At 45.0% G+C, this 19004-nt stretch overlaps 1 protein-coding gene across 1 annotated transcript in view; it reads left to right on the top strand.

Moving 5' to 3' along the window:
• The first annotated feature begins 4899 nt into the window (after positions 1 to 4899).
• The window catches only part of LOC111867475, a 95204-nt gene continuing 81099 nt past the window's right edge, over positions 4900 to 19004 (top strand). Inside the window, exon 1 of the mRNA XM_023857382.2 lies at positions 4900 to 5006. The gene's annotated coding sequence lies outside the window, so the exon portion shown is untranslated. The remainder of the gene's footprint in view (positions 5007 to 19004) is intronic.

Raw genomic sequence — 19004 nt, forward strand, 5'->3', positions numbered from 1 at the left:
AGGTAACAGGCCTGTTCCGGCCTACGAGAGACGAAGCAACCAGAGAATGGGGAAAATGGATTAATGAGGAACTGCAGGTTCTGAGCTCTTCACCAGTTATCACTGGATTGGTGAAATCACTGATGATGAAACAGACGAGGCATCTAGGTAAGAGGACACACAGTCCGAAGACTCAGAATGGAGAATTGGTCCTAGGCAGACCGCCCGTCATAAGGAAATAGTGTGAGTGGACGGAATTCACTCAGAAAGGGACTTTGTGGGGACTATTGTGAACGCGGCAATGAATCTTCTGGTTTCGTAACCTCCTTGACTAACTGCCTAACTATCAGCTTCTCAAGAAATACCTGCTCCATGGAGTCAGTTAAAGAAGCATAACACCACAGAACCTTCACTTATGTCGCAAGGCCCCAGGACAGACATATCTGAAAAAGAGGTTTCTTTTTTCTTGAGACACAAGTTGAGTGCGACCGAACCGTCCCCCTGACGTGGATCGTTTGGGACAGCTCTGTCAGGCCGATATGCCCGGATTAACTTCATCTGATACAGCTTCAAATCCTCTTGTCATTTGTCCAAACATTTGGGACTGTGGGAACTTCCCTAGTCCGGGGTTCGTACTTTGCTGAGGAAAACTGTGACAGCAGTAAAGTGGGGCGTGGTGTGATGACAGAGCTCCCCTCCACAGTCCAGACGGCAGCGGATGAACCGCGCAACACACAGAATCATTTTACACATTGCTTTGTATAATTACGAAATGCGGTGTACTACTGCAAAGGGAGGGCTTCTAGCAACGGCATTAGGACCTGACACTTGTCCCTGGCTGGCGGCCCTCTTCATGTGCGTGAGACTTATGAAACCGCAGCAGAGGCAATGTACAATATTAAGTAATGAAGGAATCATTAAGTCTATTATTAGGAAACTGAACTCTAGAAGCATAAGACTGACTGGTAACGTAGCCATGAAGAGAAATACAAGACATTATATCAGAATTGGGATGGGAAATATGAAAACGCATGTTCGGGAAATGGGTTGTGTGGATGAGAGGTGGATGGAACAGGCTCAGGATCGTTTCAGGTGGCAGGTTTTTGTATCAGCTGTGTTGAACCTTCTAGTTCTTTTGCCAGAGAGTTATTTAATTAGAAAGATGGATCTCAGGGAAACAGGTTTTGAGAATGGGAGGTGGATGGAACTGGCTCAGGATCGTGTGCAATGGCGGACTTTGAACCTCCGTTCTCGTTGCCACATACTGTATACACTTAGACTAGTGGCTTAGAGTTAGCTGTTGGGCCAGTCCGCCTCTGCCACAGGAATGCGCTGAAAGTGTCGGGTCTCCAGTATCTACACTCACATCTCTGTACGTAACAGCCCGTAAACTTGTCGGTCTCTGTGTGACGTCTGCCTTGCTCTTAGGCATGTGAGCACAGGGAGACGGTCGGAGCTTGAAGCTAACCACTCATCTGACAGTTTGCAACCTGGAGCACGAGCCGGACGTTGCGAACAGCGTAGATGTTAAACGGACATGTTGCCCAGTTCGTGGTACTGGAAACCTCGGACAAGACGGACTGTCTCCGGGCAGAGATTCGAAATAATGATCCCACCAAGTAAGAAGCCCCTCGAAGGGGGACGGAGTTTGGCTCTCATCCAGTTGCTTTCATGTGTATGGTAGTTATCTGCAATTTGTGTTTCCGGGAATTTTCCACATTTAGAAACAGAAATATACTTGGAAAAATGTAGAAGCTTAAAGAACACGAAGTAACCTACTTTTGCGTGTGCGCAGTCACACACTTCAGTCTGCGCATGCGTCGTGTTATCTTACACAACACAAATGTTTCTATTTTAGTAACTTTAATGCATTCTTCCTGTCAGTCTGTCGTCATGTTGTTATCGTATACCATAAGTACTTGTCCTTCGTCCGGGACACGGATGCTTTCTTGTCAATATTAAAACATGTGGCAGTTATATTTTTAAAGAAGGAATGATATTCATATCAAGAAATTAAAATTTAGGTACGTTTTAAAATAGGAAACTATGCTACACTATGCTGTACTATACTACAAACCAGAAGGTCAAGGGCTCGATTCCCGATGAGGTAACTGGATTTCCAGCCACACTATAGTCCTGGGGTGGACTCAGTTTCTAACGGAAATGAGAGGAATCTTCCTGGGAGTAAAGGGCGGTCGGCGAGTAAGGCTGACAACTTCGCCTCCATCTGTGAGCCGAATGTCTCGAAAAAATGGGAGCCTCGGCGTCTCACAACACTATGGCCCTCCACGGCCTGTTGCAGGAATAGCTTTACTCTTTCTTTTTAAACTTTAGCACTAACTTCGCCTACAAGCGGCGGTCGCTAGGTCGGTATATTCGCTTGCAGACTAAAACCACGAGTTCTTCTTCATCACTTATAAGACTGGCGGAAATGCCACTTCTGTGATGCAAATGAAGGGATAACTCTTACTGGACTGGTTCAGACTGCGAACAGAAACATATGATCTTATGTGTGTATTTAGTAATTTATAATTCGTGGTAGCTCCTGGGATACCATGTGTTGTGGGTGCCCCTGTAGTGACCACACAGAGAGCCTGCCAACACCTGTGTGTGTGGCGACATGTTTGGGCTGGCCAAGGACACCTATACCATGACTTCTGACCTGGGTCGTGTTATCGTCACAGAACGATACAGCCATCCTACCCACCCACCAGGACACACATGGGCTCTGAGGAAAACCATGCCTATAGTTACAGAAACACGACATTTTAAAGTGTATGAAATTGCTTCTGCTTTTACAACAAACCTGTCAGTCTGTATTAATAATGCTGTTTCGCAGCAGTTGGCACTGTGATTCGAGGGCAGGGAAATTTATTGGACAGTTGTAGCAACTTATGTCATCACATAGCCCTAAGACGAAATGGCAGGTTCAGCAACAATGAATCTGAGATTTGCAGATTGAGAATCATGACGAATGAAAATGCTTTTAGGCTTAAATGGTCATAATGTTAAACAGGAATGGAGCACTCCCTGCCTTGGGTGAAATGTAATCTTATGACTGAACGGGGAAATGAAGAGGGAGTTTCAAATGAAAGGAGACGAGACGTTCTAATGCGCCCATAGACTAAGAAGTTTATGTTCTGGACACAGAAGTCGGGTTATGAGGAGGAGACAAAGCAATGCAACAGAAACTGCGTGCATGAGATTTCTTAGGTCCTTGATAGAGTAATAAATGAGAAATTGCCAAATAAAAAGACACTTATTGCGAACCGAGAACCTGGTAGAATACGGAAAGTGGAAACACGTGCGCAAATAAAGTGCAAGAAAATTGACTACTGATATTATCATACTCAGAAAATATAAAGGTTAAAGAAACGTGGGAAGACTGCGAAATAGACGGTAAAGGCCAGTTTTATAAATTTCTTATATACGAACGAGCTTGTTGGATGATGAAGAATTTTTCCGAAATATGGCGTCCTGAACATTATACAATTCCTTCTACGTTTGCAGAAAACATACGATTGTGTTAATAATGTCATCTTTCTGCATTGAGATCTAGTAAACAGGGGAGTACATTGCACAACAGCAAAGGCATGTGCCATCACTCAACGCTCAAATTAAATGCTAGTTAGAAGAATGAGTTTGTCATTGTAACATTGTCTGAGAAAGAAAAGTGAAGCTATCCCTGTGACAGGCTGTGGAGGCCCATAGGGTTGTGAGACATCGAGGCTCCTACATTTTCTCTAGACAATCGGCTCACAGATGGCGGTGAGGTTGGTAGCCTTACGCGCCGGTCACCGTTTACCCCCCGGAATATTCCTGGTACTCATTTCTATTAGAGCCTAAGTCGATCCCAGGGCCATAGTGCGGCTGCAAGATCAGTTTAATTGAAAAATCCAGTGACCTCATCAGTATTCGAAACCGCGACGTTCCGATTTGTAGCGCAGTGTCGCAACAAACTACGCTACCGCAAGGTCTGTAACATTGTTTAAAATGTTAGCGATATTTTGTCTCGAAAATTACTGTGAATATTATACCAGACTGGACACTTCTGTTCAGCACACCCCGAGACACAGAACCACGCCTGCAACTGGCTGAATTCATAGTACAGACTGCTTTGTAGTCTGGGTGTAATTGAAACTTCTAATATGCAAGCGAATTTCATAATTTCATCCTCACAAATTTCAGTAGGACAAAATTATTTTTTTATTATTCTTAGTGTGGTGAGACTGAGTCCACTTGGTACTGCGGCCACTACTGGCCTACTGTACCAACCCCAGACGATAGATGAGGGTGATTGTGGAGCAATTGGTGGAATGAAGATTGGCAGGGGAAACCGAAGTACTCGGAGAAAACCAGCGCCAGAACCACTTTGTCCACCACAAATCCCACTTGACCAGACCCGGGATCGAACCAGGGCCGCCGCGGTGGGAAACCGGCGGCTAACAGTATGAGCTACGGCACGGGCCTCATTATTATAATAACCATACCTTTCATTTTGTTTGCAATGAATATTAATAAAGATTGGCCATATTTTTCTTTCAGATGACTATGGCCACTTCCTTCCAAATTCGTCTCATTTAATCCTACGTCAAATCTGCAGCAGGTACATTGTGGTGAAAGAACTTACCGTTCCAGTGGTAAATGCTGCTTTGACCTTTATCAGACATAACAGACACAAATTTCCTAGCCGCGCACACGTCCACTAGTTGAGAAACACTCTTCATGCATTTGTGGACAACCGGTATTCGAACCACTAACACGTAACCAGTGACAGACACGATGCGTTGTCATTCCCTGTTGAAAAGGCTCGGGTCATATCTATTTTTACCGCAGCCTGACTGTCAACTGTTTTGCTTGCGTAGCCAGTTTGTCATCTGTTTTTATCGTTACGGCAGAGCGCGCCAATAGTATCGATTCTGTATCCGGTGAGAAATGTGTTATGTCGGTTGAACATATTGTGTTTTTGCAAGGTTTTTGTTCAACTGTTTCTAGCCTGTACCTCAAGACTGTGTTTACGGTGGTCGGTGAGTGGTGATAAAATATTATAACCATTACTATTAAGGCAATAGCTGACCGTAATCAAGATTTGATTTATGGTTTTTCGAGAGGTTAAGTAACATGTTGATCAGATTAAGAAGATCCACAGAAATGACACAGGTCTTATACATGTTTCTCGTTTCTGTTTCGCCTTGAAATTAATTTGGTCATCATTTTTGTATCATCATCTCAGGTATTTCGGAGCGGGTAGACGCAATTTCCTGCCGAAATAACCTGCTTTACTTGGTTATTCACGGCCAGTCGTATCCCTTTCGATACTGTCTCCCTCCCACTCTACACACGCCCTTCCCATGTTTCGGTACTCACACTCTGCTCCACGCAACAAGCTTACATGAACGTCGCGTACGAGTGTGTAGCGCAGTTGCTTCGTATGCGGCAGATCTGGGGTTCAAATGTTGGTTCGAAGACTGTTTATCTTGTTTGAATTTTTTCGTGTTTTTTCTCAGTATAGACGTCATGCAGAATGTAGACTATAATCCACTAGATAAAAAGTACACTTCCTTTCTTTTTTTATTGCTACTGGGGTGGGACTAAGTCCCTTGTACTGCGGACACTTCTGGCCTATTGTACCAGCCCCAGATGATAGGTGAGGGTTATTGTAGAGCAATTGGTGGAATGAAGATTGGCAGGAGCAACCGAAGTACTCGGAGAAAACCTACCCCAGGGCCACTTTGTCCACCACAAATCCCACTTGACCAGATCGGGGATCGAACCCAGGCCGCCGCTATGGGAAACCAGCGACTAACCGCTTGAGCTATGACACGGCCCCGAGTACACGTTTAGTACAATACGAAATGTTCGTCACCACGTTCAAAATACAGTTCTTCATTGGTTCATGTCCTGAGACAGCTGCTCCTAGGTATAATCATTTGTTTTATCTGAGATGGAGGTAGAATTGTCCCCGTGTTCAGTTAAGCTCAACGCCACGAAGACGTATGGGGGGAGTTAAGATGTTACTCCTTCCATTCTTAACCTCGACACTAGAAGAGGTTAATGCTCAGCTTCGCGCCCGTGCCATTTTACCCCGGGGAAAGGGCCCATTGGATAGAAAGCTGGGCGGGCTGGTATGGACACTGTGGAGAAAGAAAATTCTTGTCCATACCAGAATCGAACCCCAATCGCTGGGTCGTCCAACCTATGGTATTTTCAGTACACTGACTCTGACTCTTTCGTTTATCTAAGAGACATTCTAATAGATTATTATTCTTCTATTACACCTAGGTCTTAGGAGCTGTCTCCTTCTTTCTAGGTTTAACAACTAAGTACTTGTATGGTCCATGCATTTACTATCTGTCGCTTTCCTTCTGCATTCCCGCCCATCTCATCCTCGCCAGTTTCATCACCCTAATGATATTTAGTGAAGAGTACAAATTATGAGCTCCCTCAATATGTAATTTTGTTCATCCTCATGCCACTTGTTTCCCCTTTCACGTCCAAATATTCTCCTCAGCTACATTCTTCCCTTGGGGCGGGTGAGAGAGGGTGCTCACAGACAAGTTGGGCGCTAAAACCAACAAATTAACGAGCATTTGCGTAGCAAAGTGCAGAAACAAACAAACGTTTCAGAGCTTGGCGTGGCCGAGATGGCTATCAGCAACAAATGACCACCCACGTGCCACTCGGGCTTGTTCTTAAATTAGAGACTTGGTGGTGTTGGGTTCTACGGCCATAACTCGCAGATAACACACCTGTCCGTAAGGGTCAGTTTCCTCTCTACCTGACGTGCTTCGTGTCCTTTATCAGCTTGCTCTGCTGCAAATTGTGAACAAGACTGTGGGTTTTAAACCAAATTGACCCATAGTGTCCGCCTCTGATAGGACATTTGTTATGGGTGGCCCGACTGGCGCAGGAAACATGATACTTTCCCCAGTACAAGGGCCTCCTCAGGGTTCGTGTCTAAATTCACTCAACAGGTCTTCCCTTAAAAGTACTGTCCATGGAGGAAACAATAATTACATGTAGAATTTCGGTTCGGAAAGCTCAAGGTAACAGATCATGTGGAGCTCATAAACGTAGATGCATGAATTATATCAAAGCGTACAATATAGCAGAGGGTTCGGAACTCTTTTCGGCTCAGAGACATGCTTGTGTCATCACGGCGATGAACCTCCGGATTCCCTAACAGATTAATTACATGTAGTGAAGCCCTCCTTTAGAAGCTAGTAGTCGCTCAGAATTACTGGAGTTCTGGACTTTTTCCATCATCCGGAATTTTAGGTAATGAGGACACGACGTTTCGTGTTTCCGTCCTCAGGTGAGAAAGGAAGACACCTATTCAGTTGGGCCCCTTAGAAAGAGCTAAATTCCGGACGATGGAAAAAGTTCAAAACCCCAGTAATTCTGTGTGTCATCCACAATCGTCAGAACCCTTTAGAATCTGTTAGTAGTCGCTCATTTACTCAAAGGTTCTCCCGAATTTTATGGAAACTGAAGGTCCATTATCATTGTCAGTGCTAGAGCTTGCCACATGAATCCAGTTCACACCCTAACGTATTATTTATTTTAGTTCCATTTTAATATTATCCTTCCATGCATACCTTGGTTCTCTCGAGCGGTCTCGTGCCTTGAGATATTTCAACAAAAATTTTGCATAAATTTTCTATCACTACCATGTTTTCTACATGTCTCGCCCATCTCATCCTCCTTGATTTGATAACCGTGATGATTCTGGCGAATTCTGCAAATTATGACGCTCCTCATTACAAAGTTTTCTCCGTTCTCTTGTCACTTCCTCTCTCTTACGTCCAAATATTCTCCTCAGCGCTCTATTCTCAAACATCTGCAGTCTATGTTCTTCCATTAATACAAAAGACCAAATGCCACTTCCATACAAAACGGCAGGCAAATTACAGGTTTGTATATTCTAATCCTTGCGCTTTTAGGCATCACTCGTGAAGACAAAAGTTTCTGAACCGAACAGCAGTAAATATGCCCTGACTGTAACCTGCTCTGAAGTTGCTCATGAATCCAAACTTTGGTTTGTTACTTTCGGTCTCAGATATATGAAGTTTGCCACATTCCCACTGTCTTTATGTTGCGAATTTCCCTTGCATTCTGGTGGCGAGACATCAACATATATCCCTACATTTAGTTTTCTCTGCTGTCGCTTTTAGACCGCTTGATACAGTTCCTGTGGTATGTAAAGCCCTACTTTTCCGTTCAGTAAACTGACATCATCATCCTGCACCAGAATCCAATGTATCCTATTCTGATTCATTAAAGCTTAAAGTAGGGAGGTATTTTGACGAGCCGAGGAAATGTGCTGCTCTCCGAGACGTCCCGACGCCGTGCAGCCGTCGTATTATGAGTCTAACCCAGACGGAGAGGCTGTTGTTAATTCGGAGTAGCTGGGGGAAAATGTCATCCGGATTAAGGTAGTCCTAAAAAATCAAACAAATGGAAAAATAAATGATATACTCGTAGGAAGTGCTGATTGAAATGAATAACAAAAAATCACTGTAAAATATTTGTTTAAAAATAATAGGAAGACAATATATTTCTTCATACTTATAAGACTCAGTAGTCAAGGAGGATGAGGTGGGCAGGGCATGTAGCACTAATTGGGGAGAAGAGGAATCCATGTAGGACATTGGTGGGAAAACCAGAAGGAAAGAGACCACTGGGAAGACTAAGGCGTAGTTGGGTGGACAATATTAAAATGGATCTTAGAGAAATAGGATGGGATGGTATGGATTGGATTGATCTGGTTCAGGATAGGGACCGGTGGAGGGCTCTTGTGAACACGGTAATGAAGTTTCGGGTTCCATAAAATGCTGGGAACTTCTTGAGTAGCTGCAGATTTGGCGTCTCCTCAAGGAGGGCTCAGTTCCATAAGTAAGTAAATAAGTATATCACTCGGAAGGTATACTTGTTTTTAATGCAATAAGGCAGGTTTGAAGAAATTGTCACGTTTCTTATGAACAGAGAAGTGACTCTTTTGCCTTCCTAAATGCCCTGTGTCTTTTTAAAGTATGTACTCAAGTGTGAACAACATTTTTCATTTTTCGATCCGGATTAACTGTAACCGGATTAGCGATGCGATGCGATGTTTCGAGACCTTGTGTCAGTAGGAGCGGCGTCCGACGCCTCTGAACATTCTGAATTATCGCCTAATGGCGTTTCTGGCGTCGCCGCTGCGAAGTGTTGACCGAAGAGGCAGATGTGGACACGCTCGGTTCGTCTGATCACAGAAACACGCGTATGGTGACCAATGTAAGAACGTGACGTCAGATAACTTTTGTTGTAACATGATGTAAGCATGGGTGTACTAATGGGGCTGACCCTCCCACTGTGGTGGTATTATAGCTGGACGAAACGGCGACTGGGATAACAGGTTGCTGGAACAGAGTTTAAAGCATATATTTTGAATGCGGACTTCTGTGTTACGACACCGCCTTCTTTGGTAGGTTGGTTCCGGCGTTTCGGAGGAGCCTGCTGTCTCTTTTTCAGAGTATAATCATGAAGAGGTTGGCAATATATTTCTCTAAAATGTTGTTACCCACTTGCCAGACTACACAGTGTCAATCCAGAAGACTGTACAAATATATCCTGCTTTATGAGAGTGAAGAATATTGTGGCATATTTGCTCAAAGCAAGAACCGTAGAACCAGAGAGACAGTCGTTGCTAGTGAACGGCTCTGAAACAGCATTCGTTCCTTGGCGACGGCTCGGTTAACACGTTCCCGCGGCAACCGATAAGCATTCGGCAATAGAAGTACTGTTGGAATTGGTGTTTTATATTCGGTCCTTACAAAAGGGTTATAAGGCATAAAATTTGGGCAACAGGGTCAGTCGTGTACGGGGGTGTGTGAAGAAAAGAGACAGTTGGAAGGGAGCCCCCATTTAGGGAAGGCTTCATCCCGGAAGCAGAGAACTAATCATTGTTGGAAACAGTTACTAGGCAACTACTATGAATGACACTGCGGGCTGGAAAAGACTTGTAAAGTGTGGAAATCAGCTACGGCGCTGAAATGAAGTATAATTACGAGTTGTGTGCCAAAGTAGTCAATAAATCCAATATCTAATCCAAAGTTTCACTCATACTAGGTGTTTTGGTTCTCACTTTGACGAGGTGACACGATCTGTAACAGGAAGGAAGGCAGGAGAAGACTTTTAATGTTTGTCGGCTGAAACGGAAGTATAAGCAATCCTTATTGCTTTAGATTTTACCTTACGTTTCACAAAACCATTAAGTCTGAAATAAAGTGAAATAACAAACCACACTTGACGTTTAAAAGGAAGGCGTGTGTAAGACACGAGACAATCTGAATTGGTCAGCACGCATTTCCACTTAATTCATATGAGAAACTTGCTCTTCTCTTGCGAGTGTTTTCTGTGGATTGCATCTCCCTTGTGGAGCCGGGACGCGACTGCGCAGTCTCCTGAATTCTCGCAGCAAGCGCGCGGGGCTGCTGATGGGAACGAATGTTGACAGCGGGAAGACCACAATAGCATCCGTCATAACTCCTTCGCACAATTTATTGATTTTCAAGTTATGGCGTCAAATGAATAAAATTCTGGTCTGACGGTGCAACATTAGGGTCGTCAGCGTGACTCTCGGAATGCACGGAATGCACGAGTCACGGCGCGGCGCGGCACGGCACGGCACGGCAGAATTTCGCACGAAGAATGGGCCCTTTGTACGCGTGTCCATCAACGCCAGTGCCCATTGTTGGAATTGTTTTTTGGAAACTCGCTCGTGACGACTTCAAAGGCAGCGCTCTTGCTGTGAGGTTTATGGAGCTGGTGACTGGACACCCAGCCTATTCTCTCAGCTTCCACTTAGTTTCAGAATCATCGTTACGTTGAGCCTAAATGCTAAGTTTCGGTGACAAGTCTGCGTATTGGACTGAACTGGCTAAGAATGCGGCCCAAAGATGGTCTATGGTATCAGCTGTGTTGAACCTTCGGGTTCTACTACCAGAGAATTAGTTAATTAGTAAGATTGATCTTAGGGAAACAGGTTGTGAGGATGAGAAGTGGATGGAACTGGCTCAGGATCGTGTCCAGTGGCAGGTTCTGGTTTTGGCCGCGTTGAGTATCACAGTCGGTAAATCAGGCCGAAGAACATGCTAGAGGAAATTCAGTCAGTCAGTCAATAAACTACTCCGTAAATAGTGTCTCAGTCCTGCAGATCAGCAGGGATTACTCAAGAACACTTGTTCAGTGAACTTCGTTTTATATGGAGGTAGGAATCCAGAAATTTCACTGTTGAGGTCTGGCACACATGTTTCCGAAGCAGACGTCTTAATTTTTTGTTATGAAATGCATAACAAAGCAGTGCTTAACTTCTGTTTGCTTGCAGTGAGAGGGTCAAAGAGTCCATTGATTACTAGGAGCCACACACTTCAGCATTCGAAACTCTTAATTTTGCCCACACAATACATATATGTGTGCTTCAATGGATCTCTCAATAAATGGGGTTTCTTTCCTTGAATACCATTAACCGGTTGGCTTTTATAACAGAGCTGTACGTATTCTGTGAAGTGGGAACTCTATGTTTACATACTGTGGCATGTAGACACTTTACTAGGCAACGATCCGGGAGTAAGCAAATATACAACATCCTTTGCTAAGTAATGGCTTTGCAAGCAATCATGTTTCCACGGCAATAATCGGTACCTCAACAGACACGGAGGTAACAATGGCACAGTAAGGTAAAAAGGTAAAGCAATCCCTTTAACAGGCCTCGGAGGCCCATAGGGTTGTGAGATGTCGAGGCTCCCACACTATCAATACAATCGGCTCAAAGATAGAGGTAAGTCTGTCAGCCTTACGCGCAGCTCTCACTTTACCCCCAGGAAAGTTCCTGGTACTCGTTTCTGTTAGAGCCTGAGTCGACCCCAGGACGATACTGCTGCTGGAAGGATTAGGTCAATTGAAAAATCCAATGACCTCATCGGGACATGAACCCGCGACCTTCCGGCTTGTAGCATAGTGCCTCAACCAACTACGCTACCGCGTGCCCCAACAATGGCGCAGTAACATAGGAAAGTTGGTTCCTGTACGGTCCCTGCCAAGATGTTATAAACAAGACAGTTGAGTGAAGTGAAAAATAGTTGGTTTATGAGTGAGGTCAGTCATTCAGTCAAGAGTTGCTGTGGCTGAGGTCAGGGACCGTCCGGGAACCCAGAGTGAGAGAATCTCCTATGGAAGCCGCTACCGAGCAACGGCTAGGGAAGACTGAGGAGGCTTTATGTGTGCTCTTGGTACAGTGATCCTTAGAGTGTGTAACTTAGTGAGGCTGTCGTAGTTATGTGTAGTTACGTTCTGTAAATGTTCAATAAATCCCATCATCACTCTAAAATCGTGACATATCATCTGTATGAACCTGAAGCCTTCATTGCGGAACTTTTGGTCAAGTCAACATGTTCTGCCTGCCAGAAGGTTCAGGGGGTTCAGGGTTCTCTGTATCTTATCTCGGTCAGAGATCAAATGCTGAGTCTCTACGTGTAGGCCTGCAAGCTTCACCAACCCCTACTGCAGCCCTCGCAACGTTGATATTTATATTCCGATGGACTACAGAAGAGCCACAGCTCAGAGTGCTTCCTCTGCTTACCATCTGAAAGTTCCTTGTTCACTTCCCAAAGCTTTACCTTCTCTCCAAGCCACCTTTACCAGAAAGAGGAAGGTCACTACAAGTCTTCTGTTTCCCGCTTTCCAATCTTCTCTAAAACGTAAGAAGAAAATATATAAACAGTTTCCTGTGATGTGACTCCGTGTGATTCGGTAGATATATACAAATATTTCTGCACCGAAGATGGGCCAAGCAGGTTTCTCCGAAACTTTGTCGGTACCCGTCTACCAAAATACGCAGAGTCACCCCCGCAGGAAACTAATTTCGACATCCTCCGCGGTGAAGACCTCAGATGTGGCGGTTTTGGGGTAGGCGTGTGGGTTGAGAGGATCAGTTTGGTTAGTTAGTTAAGACTGACGTCATTTGCTACCTGCACATTGTTGAACAGTGTAAACAATCCAGTAGGGCTATTAAGAAGGTAGCCGAACCCACTCATTGTGCAGACCGTTTATATGGTCGCTATTTAGAAACAATGGCGCATGGAATCTGGGCCGTCGAATTTATTGGATGCTTCCGTCTTTATACAGCGCGATGGGATTTACAGCAGCGAGCGCGTCTAGTGCAGAAACGCTCTACGGCTGCGCATCTTGACGGCACACGTGTTGCGGTGAGAGCTGCCTACCCTTCTATACAGAATGTTTTGTTAAGCGCGAGATTTATCTTTGCCGTTAGGTGATTCCTTGTTACCGTAGCAACGAACTGTCAACAGTTGACACACTCCATGAACGTACGCTATATAATAGGTCAAGCACGAGCGAGAAGTTTATTTGCTCTATCGCGTCTATTCCGTGAGTACCCTATGTTTTGTTGTGGATATGTTAAATGTAATATACAATATAAAGTACACGGTTTACTATTGATAATTTGTGCATGTTATTCATGGGAGATGCCTTTAAAAATCGGTCTTAATGAATACCTCCTTACTTTTTGTTCGCCTCATTCTAGCCTTGTTTACCAACGCTGTCAGCGGTTCAGGCTATATAGTATCGAATGGTAGAATGATTAGTTAATGATGACTTGGTCCAGTGATTGAGGCTAGCTCTTTCTAAGGGACCCAACAGAGTAGGTGTCTTCCCTCACCTGAAGACGGAAACAGATCCAGTTTCCGGAACGCTGCGTTTTTTAATAGTTATTTAGAATTCGGACGATAGACAAAGTCCGAAAACCCAGTATCTCTGTCTGACTTAGAAAGGATATAGAAAGACGTGGGTGTGGCATAATTTCAGGTGCGGCCCAGAATTTTTCTGGGGGTGGTGGGCTGAAAAATACTGCAAAAATCCTCAGTCAGGATATCTGGTCTCCTGGTCGAGATACGAACCCGAGACCTCTCGAATATGAAGCAGGAGTGCCACCCACTAGACCGAGACGTATGATCTGGGTGCTTCTGTCTACAAATGGAGTCCTACTTTTGCTCTTTCTTGATACTGACTTAAAGCATGTGGCCTGCCTCTTAGGGCGATAAATAAATTAGGGCATTAGATTTCTGTCTTAAAATTTCAAAACCCGGGGATTTCTTAATGAATCACCTGCGTTAAAATTTAACAGACTCGGTGTATTTATGTGTTTCGTATGATTCTTGTAACAAAGAGCAATCACACTTTGGTAGAGTGTTTGCTGTGATGTAGGAAATTGATTTTTTTTCTTTTTATTACTCTAATTGCATACGTGCAAATGCATGCTTACGACCACTAGCAAGCCATTAAGTGGCGCCTCTATCGGCGTTTAAGCGAACTTCAACCACGCTGAAGATCTAAGTATAAATCAGAGGATAATATTAAAATGGACTTTAAGGAAGTGGGGTGGAGCGATGTAGACCGGAGGAGCCTGGTTCAGGTTGGGGTCCAGTAACGAGCTCTTATGAGTACGGTAATGGATCTTGCGGCTTCATGAACGAGAGAAACTTCCTTGACTCTTAAGAAGGAATCTTCTCCATTGATTTCCACAGTCAATTGGTGGAAGGTCCTACGGCATGACAATGGACAGTGAAGGACATATTGGTCTTTTCGGACCTCGGGTCGCCTCTTCCTGTCGCTCTGTAGAACTCTCTGACGATCAGAATATTCCTGGTACTCATTTCTGTTAGAGGCTGTGTCGACCCCTGGGTCATAGTGCTGCTGGAAGGATTAGGTCAACTGAAAAAATCCAATGACCTCATCGGGACTTGAACCCGCGACCTTCAGGCTTGTAGCATAATGCCTCAACCGCGTGCCCTCCTTCCTTTAATATCTAATTCAATTTCTTCATTGCCATGTGTACAGTGTAAACTACTGGTAAGCAAGTCACAAGCACATAAGCTGCAGTTCATCTCGTGGCGGTGTTTCTGCAGTGCGCAGGTGCGCCGGGCCGCAATGTCTGCTCCTTTGTTCGTTTTAATTGAGACCTAATAGCACCAGCGCCCCGGATCCCCAGATATGGAACCATTTATGTGGCTATTAGTGGCGTGAGGAGCGATCCCTGCTGACGCGACACGTTCTTTTGGGAACTGAGAACTACGCAGGCGCTGCACTGAGTTCACCGCGACAGAACAGGAACCTGAGACCCTCAGCTGTACGTACAGTACGTCCTGGTGCACGGATCAGATCGCAAACTTGATATGCAGCGAGATGGGTCATTAACGGTGGTCATTTCTGGATAGAAGAGCACGTATTTTCTGCTGAAGTGTGCCGACGTTTCGGAGGAACGTACTTTCTCCATCTTCAAAGAGAACAGTAGACTGAGAAAACAAATACGCAAATAATAAGCGAAGGTAATACTAGTACGTTACTCCTAAACGTATATATACTTCTACCACACTACACGGCGTCACATCCTATAAGATATCCAAAAGATAGTACATATTTCGAAATCTTGCTGCTGTTGGTAGGAACATGAAGATGCATAAAGGCATGTGAAATGCGGATTTTAGGGTACTAATTACGTTGTTCTGAAATACTAGGTCGTGTGCTAACCATTTAAAATTTAGGTGGTATATTGAAACCATCAAAGAATGGTGGTTTCTACATGTATCGCGTGGGGTTCTGCATTTTTCTTGCACAAAGTGTTTATGTTTTTTTTTACGGTTCTCATAACAAACACCGATTATTTCCCTGTCCAACATTAACCGGTTGGGCTCTGTAGCGGAGACGTAATGTGTTTCCTGTGAGGTACGAACTGAGGCATCATAAGGACGATGGCAGCGACAGTTAGGTCTGTTGAAATGGTAGCATGAACAAGGGTTTGATCCTCGGGAATGGTGAAGGTACGACTCTGTGAGTGTGCCAGGGTGAACACTGGACTGCTCACTGTGACCCAGCAAGGTTAATGGACACACACACACGCACGCACGCACAGACACTGTGAGGCTCAGTAATGGTTCAATTAGGCGGGAGCAGACACCGACAGAAAACTAATTCTCTGGTGGTCGCGCCCCCCGCTGGACGTTTATCAAACGAACCTTCCATTTTTTCTCATGTCGGGCCTAGGGACTCTGTTTCCAACACAGAGAGACCGGCCTAGCTGCTTGTATTTCTGAGATACTGGGTTCGAATCTAGGGGTTCTTACTTAGTAATCTGGAGGTACCGTTTTCGAAACTCGGCCGAAACACCGTATGTCTTGAATGAAGTTCTTTGTGCTTGTCGCAAATCTGTGTGAAAATAGACCTCGGCCACTTGCTTCCGTTCCACTCATCTGAATGACCCCTACAGTTGATGCAGGACTAACCATGCCTGTGGAGGTCAGCCCCCTTTCACTCAAAGCTGTGTAATTCGTATAATTTGCATTTCGTTGGTTGTGGGCGAAATGTCGGGACCTTGGATGTGCAGTAAATGGACCTCCTGCCTGGGCGAACACTCAAACGGGTTTCACATCGACAGGATCAGGAAACTCCCTCAGAAAGCACAACTAAATTATAACTCTTGACAAGCTGATAGTCGCTCAGTTCATCACAATATTACCCGCCTCTTATGGGACCCGACGGTTCCTTATAGAGAGACCTGAGCTTCTCACGCGACGAATATCAGAATTAAGGGCTTCTGGGATGTGATGTGTAGTTCGGTAGATAACTCTTGTTTATGGATTTGGGGGGGGGGATCCACTACTTTTTCTTCTGAAAATGACAGCTCCGCGAAGAGTTGGTATTCGTCTGCCAAATTATACGGCGTCACATCTCAAGAAACAATGATCTACAGAGATATTGGGTTTTCGGACTTTATCCGTCGTCCTGGTTTTAAGATAACTAAGAAAAAAACACGACCTTTTGGAAACTGGATCTGTTTCCGTCCTCAGGTGAGGGAAAACACCTATTCTGTTGGGTCCCTTAGAAAGAGCTAGCCTCAATCACTGGACGATTTTTTTTTCTTAGTTATCTTAAAATCAGGACGATGGATAAAATCCGAAAACCCAATATCTCTGTGTGTTATACACCATCGTCAGAATCCCATAGTAACAGTGATCTAGGTCATGACCATATTCGCAAGAGCCCGTCATAAATACCGACAGTGAGCGAGATCAATCCAGACGTCAGCCTTACGTCTTGTTTCTTCAAAATCTCCTTTAACACTTCCCTTTATTCCCATGTCTCTGAAATTTTCTCTTCTCTTCAGGCTTGCCAACTAAAATTCGTCTGAAATTTGGGTCTACTCTCTCTTGGGATATGACGCTGTGTTACGAATGTTGCGAGGAATGAGCTGCCTCCACTTTCAAGGCAGAGGATCTAATGAATCTAATGGACTACACAGTGCCTCGACCCAAAAGACACCAGTCTGTACAGCGCTCGTAACCCCGACAACTCCTAAGCGGTTCTGTCCGGAACTTACTGCCCTGCGCTGCACTGCACAGAAGCTGACATGCACACTGATATTCGAAACGTGGCACTGGCGACAAAGCATTTTTGATGTTTGCTTGATGACGTTGGCAGTGTCCGGGCTACACAGTGTCGAATGATAGATTGGAAAGCATTTGGATGGAATGGAACGTGGCCTATGAGGGCCCTATTTCTGCATTCCCTTGGGGTACTGAGGAAAAGTACGCAATTCTGCAGTGAAGGTGGCCGGATTTCGATGGAGATTTGAACCATTGCCGCTACACCAGTTTGTTCGGCTGAGCAGGAGCAAATGCAAGTTGCACCTGAAGTCCGTTCGGGCCGCCATGTTGCTGACTCAGCAGCGAGGTGCTAATCACTGTGTAACGGAGCCGTCATTAATCACGCGGGACCACCGGGCGACATGGCGGCCGCTCCGTGACACAGCGTCTCGGCAACTCACTTCATTAACGTCGGATACCACACACTCACTGCTCCTACCAAATTTTATCCAAATCCGTTAAGTGCCTTTAAGAATGTCTTTATTAACCGGTGCTAAGCCTCGTTAATTTTTGGTCCAGTGATTGAGGCTTGCTGTTTCTAAGGGACCCAACAGAATAAGTGTTTTCTCTCACCTGAGGACGGAAACAGATCCAGTTTCCGAAACGTCGTGTTTTTCTTAGTTATCTTAAAAGCCAGGACGATGGATAAAGTCCGAAAACCCAGTATCTCTGGGCGTTAATTTATCCCAGTCTGCAAATGGTAATTCTCGTTACAACGAAAGAGAGATACAGTGTACCTCAGTCAGTATACGGACTAGACTTATAGGTAGAAGACCGCAGAATTCAGGTTCTATTCCCGACAATGGCAGAGATTTTCCCCTACACCGCAGTCCAGTCTGGATCTTAGGTTCACCTACCCTTCCGTACAATAGGTATGAGGGGGGGGGTTTCCCTGGGGAGGAGGGTAAAACGGCCGAAGCGTGAGGCTGATCAATCCCCTCCGTCTTTTCCGGGATTAGGATTGCGTGGAGCCAGGCCTACTTCCCTCCGCACGTCTCCGTGCCATAATTTTAATTAATTAAATACTGGGACCTAAACTTTATTGAAGGGAAGAGAAAAGAAAACTCCGTGGCCTGTAGTCTGCAAGCGAACTATACCGACCGAGCGACCGCCGCTTGTCGGCGAAGTTAGTTCCAACTTTTGCGGAAAGAGGGTGTCATTTGGTCAGCGCAACGGATCCCCACGGCCGTTAATCTCGGTTCTCTAGACCGGAGCTGCTATTTCCTTGAAATGGCTCCTCATTTATCCTCACGAGGCTGAATGGACCCCGTTTCAGACCCCCTACTTCTCAGAAAATCTGGTAGCCCCGGGAATCGAACCCGGGACCTCTGTAGCCAGGAACTCTGACCACTAGACCACAGAGGCGGTGGTCTGAAGGGAAGAGATCTCTTGGAAAACCTAGGTGTAGATGGGTGGATAATATTATTATGTATGCGGTAAAAGGCAAGTTTAAAGTTATCTGCACAAATATCATTAAGCACCATACCACGAAGGCGGGGGGGGGGGGAATTGAGGTTAGCTGCACAGTCTTAGCTTCTGCGCTACATG

This window comes from Cryptotermes secundus, unplaced genomic scaffold (genome assembly GCF_002891405.2).
Source record: "Cryptotermes secundus unplaced genomic scaffold, Csec_1.0 scaffold843, whole genome shotgun sequence".
NCBI classification, from domain to species: domain Eukaryota; kingdom Metazoa; phylum Arthropoda; class Insecta; order Blattodea; family Kalotermitidae; genus Cryptotermes; species Cryptotermes secundus.